This window comes from Oryx dammah, unplaced genomic scaffold (genome assembly GCF_014754425.2).
Source record: "Oryx dammah isolate SB20612 unplaced genomic scaffold, SCBI_Odam_1.1 HiC_scaffold_17, whole genome shotgun sequence".
Classification (NCBI taxonomy): Eukaryota; Metazoa; Chordata; class Mammalia; order Artiodactyla; family Bovidae; genus Oryx; species Oryx dammah.
The window spans coordinates 42,984,027-43,002,380 of NW_024070201.1; the positions used below are offsets into that span (position 1 = coordinate 42,984,027).

General features: G+C 43.3%; 1 protein-coding gene across 3 annotated transcripts in view; it reads left to right on the top strand.

Annotated features, from left to right (window-relative positions):
* Positions 1-18,354, top strand: part of DENND2B (DENN domain containing 2B) — a 166,075-nt gene that overhangs the window by 52,152 nt on the left and 95,569 nt on the right. The window lies entirely within an intron of this gene.

Consider the following 18,354-nt stretch of genomic DNA (forward strand, 5'->3'; position numbering starts at 1 on the left):
TTTTCTTCCTCTTTCTGTCAAGGCCTCAGGAGAGTCGCTGAAGCGGTCCTTCTTGACCCAGCTTCACAGGCTCAGCTTTATCCTCCTGAAGGACGCTTACTTTCACAGCCAGGGGAGTCTAGAACTGCTTTTTGCCTGCCCCTCTCCTACAGGCCAGCCCAGGCGGGATCTTGAGGTCCTCTTTAACCCAGCCCTGGAGGCCCTGTCCAAGCTGGCTGCCCCCAGTGCTCTGGGCACTGGCTACCCTAGCACCGCTCATCTTTCTTCTGTGAATTCTCTGTGTCCTTCAAAACCCAGCTTAGAACATGGGCTTTGAGGCCGGCTCTGGAGGTTCACAGTCTGGCTCTTCCTCTTACTCCCTGTGGACCCCTGCAGTTCCCCTCTATAAAACCTTAGTGTCTTCATCTGTAAATTGGGAGTAATATTACCCATCCCAACGATCTGTTGCAGGAGTTAATTTGTATAAAGCACTTAGCTTAGTTTCTGGCACACACATGCTCTCAGTAAGTGCTAACTGCTGCTGTTGTTGGAGATCTCTCCCTCCTAGGAACGTCTCTGCCTGCATGCAGCAGGAGAAGGAGCCCTGGCCTCGTAGTAAGAAGATCCGAGTGTTAGTCCTAGGCTTCAGCTACCTTTTCTAGCAAGGGGGATTGGGATTGGGTGTTTTCGTTGACATTCCGACTCGGCACTTGAAATGCATCTTATCTTTCCAACTAGATTCCCTAAAGTCTTATGAAACTGAATATAGTAGTCGATACATTTTATTTCCTCAAATTGACCTACATATGTAGTTTATGCTTTAAAACATATTTGAGTAACTTAAAAAAAACCCCATCAGCTGGATTCTGGGAAACGTTCCGACTTGGTTCTTTTAACTTGGAGACTGGGAGCTTGTTCTCAGCTGCACAACAACTTGCGAAGAGGCTCTATCTCTTAGTAAGCTAGAAAGTCTCCCAGGTCAGTAAGAAATAGAGGTGGTGGTTTCACTTAGTGCCTCTGGAAAAATTTTGGTCAGTAGATGTTTGGAGTACTGATGTGCCGCAAAGACTTAGACCAGCTCTGTGAATAAATTCTGTCCACAGTTTCCCTCTCTCGGTGGAGAAAACTGGCAAGTGTTTTCTGATGGCTCCTCTCTCCTGTAGATCCTGGAGTGAGCGGCTTGTGCTCAGAGACAAACCTGTGTGTTAGGGGAAGAGCCCTCCAATGAAAGAGTGATGTCCAGACCCGGGTTAGGCTGTTGTGGTTCACATTCAGGCTTTGCTACATCCCAGCTCAGTCACCTTGCGTAAGGCACTTAGCCTCCTAGGACCCAGTCCCTCATCTGTAGAATGGAGGTGGTAATAGTACTATTTTCATAGGGTCGTGGCGAGGTCTAAATGTCAAGTGCTGAGAATAGCACCTCATATCTAGCACTTCATGCAGTGTGAGCAATGATTGTTATATTTATTATTCTCTTGTAAGTCAAGCAGAGTTTGATTCTGAGTGGCTAGTCTGTCTGGTTTGTTCTGCTGAGAAATGTGAGGTGCTACCCACTTCCTCTATGTCTTGGACAGATATCTAGTATCAGCAGGGCAGTAATAAGTGTCCCCTATCAGTGCATGGACTTCCCAGGTGGTGGTAGTGGTAAAGAACCCACCTGCCAATGCAGGGGGCTTAAGAGACGTGAGTTCGATCCCTGGGTCAGGAAGATCCCCAGAAGGAGGGCATGGCAACTCACTCCAGTATTCTTGCCTGGAGAACCCTATGGGCAAAGTAGTCCATAGGGCTTAGCACATGCGCTCATTATCAGTGCAAGGGTTGTAGCTCCTGTACCTTGCTTTTGTAAAGAAATATGTAAGCTAGAGGGGGAGTCTGGCTAAACAAAGGAGCATCTAGGTTGAAAGGACCCTCTCTGATGAGTCATGCGTGTTCTGTAGCAGAGCCCTTGGTGAAAGAGTAAGGTGGGAAGTGGGCTGAGGGAGAATGTAAATTCAGGGGCAGAGAGAGCTGTGAGTGGTGAATATCCCCAGGCAGGTGGTTGCAGTTGAGACAGTGAGTTGTAGGAGAGGCTCCCGGCACTTTGTCTTCCAGGAGACAGGTTGCCTCCGCAGCCCCAGGTGACATTTGTCCCCTCACTGGACTCTGAGACCAGTCTCAGAGGAGCAGTGGGTTGGGTCCAGGAGCTTCTAACCTGTTCCTCAGAAGAATGAGTAGTTCCAGTAGCTTGGTGCATCTTATCTACAAGTGTAATTATAAAGAGATTGCCTTTTTCAACGGCAAGAAATGGGAACTTTTGCTGCCAAATTTAGCAGCATGTTTTAAGTCCCTCAAATCTCCTTTGAGTGCTACCAAAGCTCTCAGCTTTGTTGTTATCTCTTGTTGAAACAGTCTGGGAAGGTCACATCAACAGTGCCAATTTATGGGCCTGCTGAACCCAGGCTGGCCTGGGGCAGAATGGGGAGTTCCTGGGAGTAGGTGCTTCACAAATTTTCCCTTTGAGTGAGGCTGTTTATAATTTAAGGTTCCTTTTGCTTCAGAAGACCAAACTGCGGATTAGGGTCAAACATCTTATTTCTTCCGCAGTCTTACTTCTGTAGGCTCCCAGAGGCAGGAGCTCAAACTCTGCAGTAGCTCCCTATATACACTCAGGGGAAGCTCAGCCTTGATAGTATTTTCAGCTGCCTACACTATGCCTGACTCTCCTTACCGGAGGTAAGTTTCCTTGGTGCAGATTTTGTGCTGGACTTCCCTACCTTTTTTAGTTTATTGGCAATTTTTGACCTCCCGTGTGTTCTGAAGGAGTGATTAAAAGAAGTGAAGACCAGAGGGTGTAGAAACCACACGTGAGGTTTCGTACTCATTTGTAGAGATCTGAGAATAAGAAAGTCAGATCCACGTGTGCCTAGATTTTGTCTCTTGGCAAATGGATGCAAATAGGGAAAGGAAGTGAAAGAACCTGACTGACCCTGGCAGCTCTCAAGAAGTGTGGTGTTTGAATGCGAAAGGAAAATACCTGGGATAGCTCAGTTGAACTTAGCAATGGCCGTGGCCTTGGTTTGCAGTCTGTGACTTGACTCGGAGAACTGAGACTTTGGAATCCAGAAAGAGAGCCCTGAAGTTTATTTTCTTTGTTCCTCTCTCACCTCCAGATTTAGTCACCACTTGGGCTTTAGACATAAATGGAAATGCCAGATAAATTGCTGTCTTTGAGATGGCTTGAGCAGCACTGTCCTCTCTGGGTCCCAGGCTCTTTGGGTGGGCGTCATCGCTGCCACTCAGGGTAGGGTCACTGCTCAGTTGTGCTGGGAGAGCTGGCTGTGAGGATGCTAGTGGTAAGAAGGACTGTGGGTTTTCTTAACGCTGAGTAAGTGCCCAAAGGGAAGTGGCAGGGGCTAAGCTAAAAAGAAAACAGTGAGGAACAGCTAGAAAATTGTGTTGTGTTTAGACCTCATTAAATACAAATAGACAAGTTTCTTCTCGAAACCCCCATCTGTTTGGTAAACCCAGGTGGGTTTTATATGCAATGCTACCCAGACTTCTTTTCACCTGAAAAATACCCAAGGTCAGATGTCTACATAGATCTGCTAGAAAAAGTTGAGCCCTGGGAAGCTGTAGAAACTAAAGGATAAGACCGTGGAGTTATGTGCATTCTACCATGATAAGAAAAGTTAGCGGGGGGAGAAGGCAAGCTGTGGAGATTGTAATACCTGTGACATCATCCTGGCCAGCAATAGCAGTTAATGTCAGTAGGGGGACTGGGATGGCTTTATCTGTTTGTGTTCCCTTAGAGTTTATTTCTCCTCAGTCTTTTCTCTTTTTAACTTGCAGTCTTTCCCTGAGATCCCATGGAGGGCAGGGAGAGTGTCCAAATCTACCTCTTTTGTTTAGAAATGATATTTATTTATTCATTCATTCAATATGTCTTTATTGAATGTCCATCCTGTTCTTCGTTTCTTGGGCTTCCCTTGTGGCTCAGCGGGTAAAGAATTCGCCTGCAATGTCAGAGACCTGGGTTTGATACCTGGGTTGGGAAGATCCCCTGGAGAAGGGAATGGCTACTCACTCCAGTATTCTGGCCTGGAGAATTCCATGGACTATACCATGGGGTCGCAAAGAGTCAGACGCCACTGAGTGACTTTCACTTTCATCCTGTTCTAGGCACCATTCTCTATGCTGCAGAAAGTGAAAAGTGAAAGTGAAGTCGCTCAGTCGTGTCTGACTCTTTGCGACCCCTACCAGGCTCCTCCGTTCATGGGATTCTCCAGGCAAGAATACTGGAGTGGGTTGCCATTTCCTTCTCCAGGGGATCTTCCCAACCTAGGGTCTCCGGAATTGCAGGCAGACACTTTAACCTCTGAGCCACCAGGGAAGTCCAAGAAGGTACCTTCCCCAAATCCGCACATTCACAGCTTTCTCTTGTCCTTGAAGCTTCAATGTCATCTTCTCCCAGAGGCCTTCTCGAACTTCTCTTTTGAAAATAGTTCTCAAGTTCCTTTGCCTCTCTCTTTCACATCACCATTATTTCCTTCATCGCTCATATCACTGTCTTTATCTTATTTGTGATTTGTTTGCTTATTTACTGCCTGCCCCCACCTCTGCTCTACTTAGAGCTCTACCACACAAGGACTTTGATGTGTTAGTAGTTATCTCTGCAGCAGAGACAGGGACTTCCCTGGTGGCTCTGAGGTTAAAGTGTTTGCCTGCAATGCTGGAGACCAGGGTTTGATCCCTGGGTTGGGAAGATCCCCTGGGGAAGGAAATGGCAACCCACTCCAGTATTCTTACCTGGAGGATCCCATGAACGGAGGAGCCTGGTAGGCTACAACAATTGAGTGACTTCACTTTCTTTCACCTTCCTGGAAGAGAGAACAGCAGAGCAAAGTCTTTGGGGGTGAAAAAGAGGTTGGCTTGTTGAGAGAACAGAAAGAAAGTCGTCATTGTTAGAATACAGGGGGCAAGTAGATTAGGAGTAGAAGATGGTGGAGGCTAGTTCAAGTGCAGCCTTTTGGCCATGGTAAGGAGCTTGGGAAACCAGTATGAGGTGTTCATATTCTAGGTCTGTGGTACAACTAGGGCCAAGTTGTCAAAATTTGAGAGGGATGATTGGCTGAGAGGAAGATTGAATTTGAAAAGGAAAAAAACAAGGGGAAAGAGAAGGGCTCTGGAGTGGGGGTTGGCACGTAGCTAATTAACTAAAGGAAGTTGAATAAATACAACTCAATTCTGCATAGTTCTTGAGATCAAGCAACATGTTTTAAAGATTTCTGTAGATTTTAGATTTGTGGTACATCATTAGCAGAATGCATGCTTTCTCTCTCATACGTATTGTGTTTTACTAGCCATTTTCACTTGCATCATTTTAGCAAATTCTCACAACAGCTGTGAGTGAATTTGTTGATGCTCTGGTGTCTACAGTTGAGGAACCTAGACTGGCTAACTTGCTTAAAATCCAGATCTAAGTCTGTACCATTACTCTGACTGGTGCATTCCTCTTAATTATCTAAAATAGTTAATGAGCATTTTCCCCCTTGAATTGTTCTGTGTTGTTTACTGTCCTGTTCTCCTTTCTATCCACTGGAAATTAGGATAAGATTTTGGATATTTGTGGGTTTCATCTTTTTCTGAAAGGTGTATCTGGTTGAATGTTGAGAATACCAGTCCATATCAAAAATTGGGCAGGGTAAGCATGTGTGGCAAGACTTGGAAACAGATAGGCTGAATCACGTCTCTTTGTCTGGGTAGGAGGAGTGATCATCTTTCTCATTAAACTCATTAACTACTTGTAGAGACAAGTTGTTAATTAAGTGTTATATTATGATTCCCTCTCATTTTGCAGTAAGAAGATGGAATTTGTTTTTGGAAGATTTAAGTAATATGTCAGTAAATTAGCATTTGTAAGTAAATTCTGATTTTTTAGTCCACAGGTCTCTTTTGGAGTCTTCAAGTTTGTTGGCAATGTTTGAGGAAAGAAATTTGTTAGGCCATACCTTTCACTCGCTGGAAATTGAACATTGACTAGTTTCTATTGATAGATACTTTTTTTTGTGGGACTGATCCTGTTTGGGTTCTGTAAATCAGGGGTGAGGGTTCTGAAAAGAAAATGTACAGGGTGTTGATAAACTTCCAGTCCTTGGTGTTCATGAGATCTGTGTTCAGCCTTGGTCCGCCGGCTAGATGGAATGGTCTGTGAAGGGCAGAGAAGGTGAGATTGAATTTCAGGTTTAACATAGATTCCTGACACACAGAGGAATTTCTTTGGTAAGTAATGGGACTCTACTTTTCTGTTTGCCCTACCACTGTCTGTTTTAGTAACTATTTGGCTTCTGAAGGAAAAGCTCTGTGATTAGGAAAGACTCCTTGAGAGGGTGCTTTTATCTCCAGTACCTCTTCACTGAGCCTGCACTAGATGGTCACCCCCATGAGCCGGGACACACAGACGATCTAGTGGATGATGGAAAAGAGCTTGGTTGAGGTCAGAGCTTGAAGTGCTTGAACCCTCTGGAAATTGTTCTGAAAGTAAGAAAGGAACATACCTGGATTTAGTTGGTAAAAAAGAAACCCCCATGTGGTGCTAATAAACTGGTAAAGAACCCGCCTGCTAATACAGGAGATGTAAGAGATGCGGGTTCAGTCCCTGGGTTGGGAAGATCCCCTGGAGGAGGGCATGGCAGCCCATTCCAGTATTCTTGCGTGGAGAATCTCATGGACAGAGGAGACCGGCGGGCTACAGTCCATAGGGTCACAAAGAGTCAGACATGACTGAAGTGACTTAGCATGCATGCATGCACACAGGCATGCAAAGAAACCTGTGAGACCACATGGAGGATAGAATTAGAGGGGGAAGAAGCATGTCTGTCTTATTGGGTGTAACTGGAGAGCCTGATGGGCTACAGTTCATGGGCTGTGAAGAGTCGGACATGACTGAGCACAGCACAGAGAGGTAATATTCTAGTCCCTCAAAATTCATTTAAAGGAGACTATAAGGGAAGTCTGGATGGTGGGGAGGGAGGGTCTGACCTCCAGATGACAGAGTTCTCTAGGGCCTTAAGCAGTGGTTTTCAGACTTGAGCTGCTCCCAAACTCACCTGGGAAGCTTGTTTCCAGTTCAGTAGGTCTGAAGTGGGGCCTGGGAATTTGCATTTTTAACAGGTTTCTAAATTGCTACTGCCACCACTGCTTGGAAAGCGTTGCTTCCCAGGCTTAGCAGCTGAGAGTCTGATGTCGGTGAGAGGGCCAGATCTAAATAGGTGTGCCTTCCTTTCTAAACTTGGGCTTCCCTGGTGGCTCAGACGACCTGGGTTCGAGCCCTGGATCAGGAAGATGCCCTGAAGAAGTGAATGGCTATCCATTCCAGTATACGTGCCTGGAGAACGCCATGGACAGAGGAACCCAGTGGGCTGCAGTCCATGGGGGTGGCAAAGAGGCAGACAAGACTGAATGGCCAGCACTTCCGCACTTCCACTTCCTTCATTTACTTGGAATTTCATGTCTATACTTTATAGTCTCCTGGGTCGCTAACTCCATAACATCAACAAAGCCTGGTCAAAGTTCCTGTCCTCGGTCTCTAGGATTCTTCTCGCAATATCCCTGTCACCTCCACATGAGGTTTCCAGCTGTGTGCTCGGCTGTAAACAGCTGTTGACTAATTTTTGGAAAATGCCCTTCTCGGGCACTCTTTTCGGACAGGTGACCTTTATGCCAGGATAAAGTCTCCCCTGCCCTTCAGCACAGCCTACTGGCTGGCAGGACTGTTTTCAGGGACTGCGGGCAGGCTCTGCACTGCCTGCGTTCTGTTGTTTAGCCACGTTTACACAGGACATGCCTGGGAGATTATCTCTTTAGCCCAGGAGTTGAATTTCAAGGGCAAAGTCCACAGTTGGCACCTGATAGGCTGAGAACACCTGGACGGGAGGGTTTCATGTGGCTTTCACTCAGCCAGGCCTCTGTGCCTCTTCCCACAGAGGTCAGGTTTTCTGCTTGTCTGCTGCCCAGGCAGGTGACTTTGGAATTCTTCTCCCAGAACCTCATGGTTCCAGGCGTTGCCCCTTGCTATCTCTTCAAGGGCCTGCGGCTCCAGGTGAGACACTCGACTTAGTAAATAAACACAAGCTGCCTTCTCTTCTGTGGAGTTTTGTTTCCCCTTGATTCCTTGTCTGTGCTTGCCTCTCCCCTGGAGGGAGGATCTTCATCTCTCCTGCATGGTCAGTGACTCTTTGATTTTCCCAGGACTCTTCTTTGTTTAGCTTCCCTCATTATTCCAGGATTCTGTATCAGTGTGGGAAGGGATGTTTAAAGGTTACCTGATTTTCCTCTGCCCAGCCTTTGTCATATCGCTGTACACATGGAAGATGATAAATTTTGTAAGACACTCTGGGGTAGAAGAAGGCTGCTGGTAGCCCTGAGCCCTGGTGCTGCCCTGGGTTGAAGAGGTCTGCTGAGCTTACTGATTGGGAACTCTGATCCAGTCCCAGGTGCAATAGGGTAGAAGTGAGAAAACTGAGCGCCTGAGGTGGCCGAGCTAGGACTGGACTCAGATCTCCACTGCTGCTGATTCAGGGCATTGCTGTCTATACAAGACAAGAACTGTGAAGTGTTAACATTTCAGATTAGCAAGCATGCACGAAACTCTCTCTCAGCCTAATTTTTGTTTAAGATTTGTTTGTTCCCCCCTCCTTTTTTTGGTAGCAAAAGTAATATATTTGTTCTAAAAACTTTTACAAAACAGAAAAATATATAAATCTGAATAGGAACCCAACCTTTAAACCCATGCACCAAAAAATATAGTCATTGTTAACAGTTGAGTAACAATGGATTTTTTTCTACATTTGCATATACACTTATTTCATCTTTCAAAAAATGATGATACTGTAATAAAAATAAAAAGCATTGATGACAGTGTGGAGAAGGTTTATATATTACTGGTGAGAATGTAAATGGTATAGTTGTCAAGGGACTGAATTCTTTTGGTTCCTCAAAAAAGCAAAAACTTGCCTAATGACCTAGGAATTCCACTGCCAGGTATAAACCCAACAGAAGTGAAAACAGAAACTCAGGTGCTTTATGCCAGTGTTCGTATCAGTGTTATTCACTGCCTCAAAGGTGGAAACAACCGAGTTCATCCACACATGAATATGAACAGCATGTGGTAGGTCCATAGAGTGGAATATTAATCAGCCATGAGAGGGCTGGAATTCTGATGCATGCCACAACATGGATGAACCTTTAAAACACTGTGCTAGGTGAAATGAATCGAGATGTAACAGGACAGATATTGTATGAGTCTGCATATATAGTTCAGTTCAGTTCAGTCACTCAATCGTGTCCGACTCTTTGCGACCCCATGAATCGCAACACGCCAGGGCCCCCTGTCCATCACCAACTCCCAGAGTTCACCCAAACTCACATCCATTGAGTCGGTGATGCCATCCAGCCATCTCATCCTCTGTTGTCCCCTTCTCCTCCTGCCCCCAATCCCTCCCAGCATCAGAGTCTTTTCCAATGAGTCAACTCTTCGCATGAGGTGGCCAAAGTACTGGAGTTTCAGCTTTAGCATCAGTCCTTCCAAAGAACACCCAGGACTGATCTCCTTTAGAATGGACTGGTTGGATCTCCTTGCAGTGCAAGGGACTCTCAAGAGTCTTCTCCAACACCACAGTTCAAAAGCATCAATTCTTCGGGGCTCAGCCTTCTTCACAGTCCAACTCTCACATCCATACATGACCACTGGAAAAACCATAGCCTTGACTAGACGGACCTTTGTTGGCAGAGTAATGTCTCTGCTTTTGAATATGTATCTAGGTTGGTCATAACTTTCCTTCAAATACCTATAATAGGCAAATTAATAGAGACCAAAAGCAGATTGGAGGTTACTAGGAGCCTAGGAAGAAGGGAAAATTGGGAGGTGTTGCTTAGTGGTTACAGTGTTTCTGTTTGGGAGAGTTTTGAAAGAGTTTTGGAAATAGTGGTGATGGTTGCACAATGCTGTGGTTTAATTAATACCACTGAATCTTAAACTTCAAAAATACTTTAAATGTTACATATATTTTAACCCAGTAAAAATGGTTGAAATTTCCTCTCTTGATAATTTACCTAGGCTATTTTTTTCCCATGTCTGTACATTAATTTTAATAGCAGTGCTGTTTCTTCAGGTGCATGTACCATAATTTATTTAACCAAACCTCTGTTGATGGACATTTATTTCCAGTTTTTCCTGTTATAAACAGTGCTGCAATAAACAGCTGAATATAGCTGACTTTGCCCCAGTGGTCTAGTATTTGTATTACCTTAAGCAAAATTCCTGGAAGGGAAGATTCACTGATCAAAGGTTATGCTCGTTTCTACTGTTAATAAGTATTGCCAAACTGCTTTCCAGACAAGTTGCATCAGTTTAGTTCTCATCAAAAGTATATCATGATGCCTGTTTCCACCATCCCTTTTCCAAGTGGGTGTTGTAGAGTGTTTCAATCTTTGCCAATCTGATAGGTGAAAAAGTATTTCTTATTGTTGCTTTATGTAGGGTTTCTTTAATTTTTAGTGAAATTGAACATCTTTTATGCTCACTGGCAGTAGTACTTATTCTTATATAAATTTTCTTTTCAAATACTTGGTTCACTTTTGTGTTTGGTCATTATTTTTTCCTTATAGATTTGTAAGAACTTTTACATACATGTTACATACTTGCTGTATGTATTGCTGATATTTTTCACCCTCGGTTTGTTTTATTTTAATTTTTGACTTTGTGCTAATTATTTGCCTTTCACATGTTTTAAATTTTTATGTAGGTCAATGTATTATCTTTTCCTTCATGACTTTTTTCCCCCCTTCATGGCTTTTGAGTTGACTTTTGTGTCATGCTTTGAAAATTTTTCTTCACTCATTAAAATTATAAAAATAATTTATTCATTTTTTCCTAGTGTTTTTATGGTTTCAGCTTTTACATTTAGATTGCAATTAAGTTTGTAGTAAGGTATAGTAGGAACTTTATTAATAAAAAACCTAAAATAAATTTTTTCCTATTATTTTTGTATACTTTTGTTCACTTTAGTGTGTTTAGTGAGTGGGGCTACCTATATTCAAATCTTATATTTCTTATTTATTATGTACCATAGCCGTTGAAAACATTTTTCTGCCACATTTATAGAGGAACATTTCTGATTCAGTTTACCAAAAAAAAAGCCTTTAGTGGGAGACTCAGATCAATAAATTGTACCCAGGTCTTCTGATTCCGTGGTGACTCAGATGATAAAGAATCTGCCTGCAGTGCGGGAGACCTGGGTTCGATCCCTGGTTTGGGAAGATCCCCTGGAGGAGGGTATGACAGCCTACTCCAGTATTCTTGCCTGGAGAATCCCCATGGACTAGAGGAGCCTGGTGGGCTATAGTCCATAAAGTTGCAGAGTCTGATATGACTGGGCGACGAAGCACTGCTGATTCTTAATCCTGTTTGTTTGTTTTCTATTATCCTTATATAAAATATCCAGATTCCTTTTCATTATGTTTTGAAATAATTGCCTCACCCCACTTCTGAAAACTGGACAGTGAATCATACATGCAATTGAATTTGACATGATAGACCAGGGTGGTGTGATGTGGAAGCCTCTCTCTTAAATTATAGCTGGTTTGATGAGCTTAGCCTGGCTGAAGTGGGGGCCGGGAGGCAATTGCCTGTTAAAGAAGTGCAGGTTGGCGCTGAGGAGATTCAGGGCCAAAGTCAGAAGGGATGGTGAGACCCAGGAACCATGTGACTGCTGGGGGGAAGCCATAGGAAGAAGTGTGAAGAGACTTGGCTGCTTAGAAGACAGATTAAGGAAGAGTTTTAAAGTGAAAGAAGGAAGAGGAATAATGTTTATTCCTCAATAAACTTATGTCCCAGATAGTCAACAAGTCGTTCCCCCCAACTGTGTTTTAAAAGCCAGCTTTTAGCAATTTAGGCTTGCTGCTCCTCAAGGTCGTGAACCCAGGAAAGAAAGGCTTATTCAAAGGAAAATCCTGGGATGGGAAGTTAGAGTGCGATAGAGCGAGAGCAGCATTGACCCAGCATCATCTCTGCTCCTGTCAACCAGAAGCTTAGATGGAAATGTTTTTAGTGAAGTAGACTAATAAGGAAGCAGAAGGATAAACTACTTCAGACCAGCAAACACTCCTTAGCCCTGTAGGACCAGCTGCACACAGACATACACTCCCTACCCCTAAGAAACTTAATAGTTTACCACATAAGACATATACAAGGTCCGTACACTACAGTGAGATTTATGCCATCATCCAAGTGGCTCTGGGAAGAAAGGATTAATTCAGTCACTGGTGGGAAGACAGTGAGGAATACACAGGTAAAGTTTCACAAAGTTTCACATTTTGAAGTATGAATATACTTTTTTTTTTTTTAAAGTTTGTTGCTTTTTGACTCTATGAATAGTTTTTAAATGGCCAAGTCAAGGAGGGGCATTCCAGGTAAAGGGTTCAGTTCAGTTCAGTCACTCAGTCGTGTCCGACTCTTTGCGACCCCATGAATCACAGCACGCCAGGCCTCCCTGTCCATCACCATCTCCTGGAGTTCACTCAGACTCATGTCCATCGAGCCAGTGATGCCATCCAGCCATCTCATCCTCATGTGCAAAAACAGAAGAGTGAAGCAGTGTATGCAGAGTCTGTGTGTGCAAAGCTACTAATTGGTCATTTTTCTGTTCACAGTAGGGAGAGTGAGCAGCGTTAAGATGAGACTATAGGGCAAAAGAATGGATAAGTGAGCTAGAAGATAGAATGGTGGAAATAACTGCTGAAGAGCAGAATAAAGGGAAAAGAATTAAGGATAGTCTTAGAGACCTCTGGGACAATATTAAACACACCACCATTTGAATTTTAGGGGTCCCAGAAGAAGAAGGGGAAAAAGAAAGGATTTGAGAAAATTTTTGAGGTGATTATAGTCGAGAAGTTCCCCAACATGGGAAGGGAAATAGTCAAGTCCAAGAAGTGCAGACAGTCCCATACAGGATAAACCTAAGGAGAAACATGCCAAGACACATACTACTCAGACTGGCAAAGACTGAACACAAAGAAAGAATATTAAAAGCAGCAAGAGAAAAGCAACAAGTAACACGCAAAGGAAACGCCATATGATCAACAGCTGATCTTTCAGCAGAAACTCTGCAGGCCAGAGGGAATGGCTGGATATAGTTAACATACTGAAAGGAGAAGATGAAACTATAGGGACATAAAGTACTGGAAGGAAAAGATGAGACTCTGGAGATAGGCCTTGGGGAACAGCTCTTGGAAGGCTAGATCTACCGTTTTTCTGTGTACCAGATCATCCCAAAACATTGTGAATGTTTAAGCAATAATTTTATTATTCTCTGTCATGTTTTTAAGGGTCTTGCTTGGGGTCTTCTCCTGTAATTTTTTTCAGAAGGTGGTTGGGCTGGACTTACTCAGAAGACTCAGTCACTCCTATGTGTAGTGTCTGAGATAGGAAGACTCAAACAGCGGCGGCAGCTCAGCTGTCTGGCTCCCACCAGCCCATTTCCATTCCTGCTCCCTGTGGTCCCTCCAGCACGGTGGCTCAGGGCTGGGAAGCACGTGCCCTGAGAGACTGGTAGGGGTCACTGGCCCCATCCAAGCTAGTCTTGGGAGATCAGTACCTTCACGTGGCCCCATTCTGTTCCTTGAGGTAGTTACAGAGGCCCTTCTGGTTCAAGGAGAGAAATAGCAAACAACTGGTTAACTTCTTTTGAAGTCCCCACAATCATACAGATTAATTTGAATTTTATGCTGTAGGGGCAGTTTTCCCCAGATTTAATTCATTGCTTACCATCTTCACAATATTATCATGACCTCTCCAAACTATTATTTACATATTTAAGTCAGCTAACTTTCAAACTTAAATTTAAGAGGAAAAGTTATCTCACTTTTGTAAAGTGGAAAATCAATATACTTTGCCATGCACAGCAGGTAAGTTTTAAAGTAAATACATGGAAGCAAAAAACAATGTTGAAAAAATTTTGCCAGATACTGCTGGCTGTGAATGTCTCCTCTCCCTCCCCCGACCCCGACCCCGACCCCGACCCCACTTGCTGTTAAAGAAGCAAGTGGAGACTTGCTTCTTAATCTAGTGAGCTCTGAAAGACTTACAGAGTGAATGACTCGATCACGTTGCGATTTCATGCCATTTACTTCTGTGTAATATGATGTTGAGTTCCTCCCATGCATTTCCTTACCACATTTTGGGAAGTATTGCTGTGAACAGTGGAGCTGCTAAAATAATTTGAGCACTGGAGCAATATAGCTGCTAAATTTGCATTTTAGCAAGGTCACTTTGACTGAATCATAGGAGATTTGAAGAAAGTAAAGCTGGGAGCAGGGAGATGGTTTTTAGAAAATTATTGCAGTAAGTCAAACAATCAGTAGTAAAATCTGAGTCAGAGTATGGTGGGGGAATAGAGGAGATGAATATAAGACATTAAGGAGATGGAATCTGCAGGACTTGGGGATAGATTGAACTAGAGTAAGAAGGAGAATGTAAAGTCAAGGATGATGTGTAGAAATGGGTGGTGTTGTGGAAAAAGTACAGGAGGGGGAAGTGTTTTCAGTTTTAGGTATTCCTTTTTCTTAAGTATTTTTAACATGAATTTTCTTGCCACTTTGTGGATTTGTCTCATTGTTTCTTTGGAGTATAATCTAGATTCTTCCTCTTTCCCCTGTATTTTCTGTAAACTGTTAATTAGATATAAAGGTTTGGTTAGATTTAGGGTAAGCATTTTGGGGGAAAAAACTATAAATGATGAAGCAAATCAGAGGCATGTAACATCTGGTTTCCTCACTATTATTGATGCTAAATTTGGTCACCACTTAAGGTAGGGGCAGCCAAATTTCTCCATTGTAAAATTATAGCTTTTATTTTATAACTAGCAAATAATCTGTGGGTGACCTTTGGCACTACTCCCCATCAATCTTCAACTTAAGTGGTTTTATTTTTTGAACTTTTTATAGAAAATGTCAAATATACCCAAAAGTGGAGAAAATAGAAGACAAACACCCATGTATCCATCATCCATCTTCAACTGTTATCAGCACTGGGGCTAACTGGTTTTTCCTCTGTCCTTGTCCACTACCCTTCTTTTTGCTCCTGTGGATTTTTGCAAGTGAATTCCAAGCATTATACCATTTCATCCATAAACACTTCAGAACATACCTGTCTCAAGAGACCTTTCAGACATGTTTAGCTGTATTGATTTCTGGCCAGCAGTTTTTAGTTGCCTTCACAAAAGATCAAGGAATACTGATGATTGAATTGATCCAGAATTAGGCTTTAAACTCAGTCCTTCGTATCCATGGGTTCTGCATCTATGGATTCATTCAACCACAGATGGAAAATATTAGGAAAAAAATTCTAGAAAGTTTCAAAAAGCAAAACTTGAATTTGCCACACACAGGCAACTGTTTACATAGCATTCACATTGTATTTACAATTATTTACACATCATTAATATACTACTGGGGTATTGTAAGTAATCTAGAGGTGATTTAAAGTACATGGGAGGGTATGCATAGGTTATATGTAAGTGCTACATCGGCCACATGAGAGACTTGAGCATCTGTGGATTTTGTGTCTGTGGTGGGTCCCTCTCTCACTGGGGCCAGAGTTTGTGGGTGTGATGGATCATGGATTCTTGCCTGGGAGGACAGAAAGGTAAATTCGGAAACAGGAGGAGGGCTCAAGGGAAGAGAGACCTGACCATGGTCAAAGAGCAGTTGTTGAATAGTAGAAAGACCCAGAGATAGGCAGGAAGGGGATCTGTGGTCAGGGAGTAGGATTTGGAGGGCAAGATTGAGATGTGTTGTCTCAGACGATGCCAAGGTCTGAGATTTGTCCGTAGGCATGGGTAACGAAAGTAAAATCAAAGTCAGGGGGTTGGTCATGAGACAGGGGTTTTGAGTGGCTCCATCCACATCAGTATTGATGTTGCCAGGGTGAAGAAAGGGCCGTTAGGGAGAGCCTGGTCTTTGTTAGGGTAGGAGATGGTGCATAGATCTATGATGAGTTGGAGGTTATGGGATAGTTGTTAGCTGAACAGCAGTCTGTAGAGCAGATTGGAGGCACACTTAGCAGAAGGCAAAGTGAAAAAAATGCAAAACCTCATTTTAAACAGCTTTTAAGTCTGTGTGCTCTAGTATAGGGGTCCCCAGTCCCCAAGGCTGTGGACTGGTACCAGTCCACAGCCTGTTAAGAACCAGGCTGTACTGCTGGTGGTGAGCAGCTGGCCAGCGAGCAAAGCTTCATTTGCTGCTCCCCATTGCTCGCATTACTGCCTGAACCACCCTCCATCGCTCTTGACAATGAGCTTGGGGACTGCTGCTCTAGTAGACATTGCTGTCCACTGGTTGAGGTGGAAGGAAACTAATGGGGTGGGGAATTAATAATGAACAGGAAAAGAATTGTGATATGTGGGTGGGGGTTGAAGCAGGAGCCCTCCGAAGAGACACTCTTGATCACCTAAGCACTGCTGATGTTAGGGTGATTGTCCACTGAGTCCCTACTCACTGGTTTATCTCTAACAGATCCCTTTGTGAAGTAGCCCTTGGTGCCTTTTGATTGAGTCTTACTTAGCTAGTCTTTGTGAAGATTTGTGCTTTTAGTTCAGTTCAGTCGCTCAGTCGTGTCTGACTCTTTGCAACCCCATAGACTGCAGCACGCCAGGCTTCCCTGTCCATCACCAACTCCCAGAGCTTGCTCAGACTCATGCCCATTGACTTGGTGATGCTGTCCGTTACATTTTGCTTATAGAATTTGGGTAGAGGGGGTGCGTTTTCTTGCTGCTGGTGACCACCAGCCTCTTAAACTTCTAGAAAGCCATTCATGCCTGAGGACTAGAGGTGAAGGGTCCTTTTTTCTGGCCTTGGCTATTCTGAACTTTGTCTCTGATATACCAGGGAGAGCACATTTATCTCCCCTAGGTCATGGCCATCAAGGTTATAGGAAAGGACCGTATTGTGAGTTTCAGAGTTTTGAAGAACTTTGAGCTAAAGTCATGGACTTACAGGGACCTCCCTGGCAGTACAGTGGTTAATACTTCACCTTCCAATGCAGGGGTGTGGGTTCGGTCCCTGGTTGGGGAGCCTTGTGGCCCAAAATCCAAAACATAAAACCGAAGCAGTATTGTAACAAATTCAATAAAGGCTTAAAAATAAAAAAAGAGTCATGGATTTGTGGAGGAGTCAGAAATGAAAACTCAACACCATGATTCCTCCTGGCAAAGAAATTGGGCTTTTAGGAAGGTCATCACAGGAGAGAAGTTTGGGAGGAATCAGAAGAAAAGAAGGCCTAGCTGACTTAATACCAGCATCTCCTTAATTCCAAAACAAGCCGAGTATGTCCCCAGGGGAGGCTAAAAGTGGGATGACTTCTCACTATCTTGCCAAACACCTATGTTTAAGGGAGTAAATGGACCACATGCTTTCTTTCATGGCTTAATGAGTTTTAATGTCAAGAGAAAAGTTTTCCTGTTGGACTGTTCTTGGAGTTCACTTCCTGCTGACTACTGGTGTGCGTGTGTGTGTGTGTTTGTGTGTGCGCGGGCACGTGTCAGCAGAGATGTCAGCCTGGGTTTCTACATCTTCTCCTGGAGGATAAGAATAGTTATTTACATTTGAATAATAACTTACAGCATATAAGATATTTTTATGTACTCTCTTTCATTGGTTTTATATTCTGTCTTTCACAAGAGGAATTGAGGTGGCTGGCTACAGAAGACATATTAAAAACAGCCCTTGACTGTACTTTCCATGAGACAGTGGGAGGAACAGGAACTTTAGTTAGACCTAGTTTGAATTCTGGGTTTTCCTTTTACTAGCTGTATGACCCTGGGCTGTAGTTTTCTTGTTGGTAAAACAGAATTAATAACATTTACCTCCCAGGATTGTTTTGGCACCTTTAATTAATTAACATAGTTAACACTTGGGGACGGTGCTTGGCACACAGTGGATGGTGTATGAAGGGAGGTTTCTATAACGTGGAAACAGATCATCAACATCAAAGAAAAGAAGAGCATCCTAATCTTGAGTGTCCTAATCTTCTTAATTAAGATCCTTGCTATGAATGGCCTTGCATTTTGACTCCTCGTTCTTTGGCAGTCTGGGAAACTGACCTTTTGACATCTTACCATAAAGTATGAGGAAACATGCCATGTCTCTCAAGGCAGACAAAGTCTTATATTTTAGTGAAAAATTTTTAAAAAATTTATAGTGAAATTTTGTATGTGGATGTATTTGTTGGAGATGCTGAATGATACAAAAGATAATGATCCTTACCATTTTAAAATTGAGGGGTATGTTTTTATTTTTTTTTCCTTGTTTTTACAACCACAGGCTATATATATATATATATAT